Here is a 1,139-nt window from a genome sequence, read left to right as displayed (position 1 = left end):
TATTGACCAAACGGATGACATATTTCCGTTAATTTCTCCAAAACGGTACATACTACAAGCTTAAAACCCAATGCATATGAAAGCAGAGACACAGAGCTTTCATTTAATGTCCTTTAACCGCGGTTTTAAACGCAGCATCATGTCTGCCATCAAATGAAAATGTGTTTAATATTTTGGAAAATTGACCAAACGAATGACATATTTTCGTTAATTTCTCCAAAACGGTGCAAACTACAAGCTTAAAACCAAATGCATATGAAAGCAGAGACCCAGAGCTTTCATTTAAAGCCCATTAACCCCGGTTTTAAACGCAGCATCATGTCTGCCATCATAAGAATATGAGTCCAATATTTTAGAATATTGATCAAACGTATGACATATTTTCGTTAATTTCTCCAAAACGGTGCAAACTACAAGCTTAAAACCAAATGCATACGAAAGCAGAGACACAGAGCTTTCATTTAGTGTCCTTTAACCCCGGTTTTAAACGCAGCATCATGTCTGCCATCATAAGAATATTAGTCCAATATTTTAGAATATTGATCAAACGAATGATATATTTTCGTTAATTTCTCCAAAACGGTGCAAACTACAAGCTTAAAACCAAATGCATGAGAAAGCAGAGATCCAGACCTTTCATTTAATGTCCATTAACCCCGGTTTTAAACGCAGCATCATGTCTGCCATCATAAGAATATGAGTCCAATATATTAGAATATTGACCAAAAGGATGACATATTTACGTTAATTTCTCCAAAACGGTGCATACTACAAGCTTAAAACCCAATGCATATGAAAGCAGAGACCCAGAGCTTTCAATTAATGTCCATTAACCCCGGTTTTAAACGCAGTATTATGTCTGCCATCATAAGAATGTGAGTCCTATATTTTAGAATATTGACCAAACAAATGACAACTTTTCGTTAATTTCTCCAAAACGGTGCAAACTACAAGCTTAAAACCCAATTTATGTGAAAGCAGAGTCCCAGGGCTTTCATTTAATGTTCATAAACCCCGGTTTAAAATTCAGCATCATGTCTGCCATCATAGGAATATGAGTCCAATATTTTAGAATATTGACCAAACGGATGACATATTTTCGTTAACTTCTCCAAAACGGTGCAGACCACAAGCTTAAA

Source organism: Atractosteus spatula, unplaced genomic scaffold (genome assembly GCF_055471065.1).
Source record: "Atractosteus spatula isolate fAtrSpa1 unplaced genomic scaffold, fAtrSpa1.hap1 Scaffold_228, whole genome shotgun sequence".
In the NCBI taxonomy this organism is placed as follows: Eukaryota; Metazoa; Chordata; class Actinopteri; order Semionotiformes; family Lepisosteidae; genus Atractosteus; species Atractosteus spatula.
The sequence above is the reverse complement of the archived record's forward strand: the minus strand, read 5'-3'. Positions refer to the sequence as shown.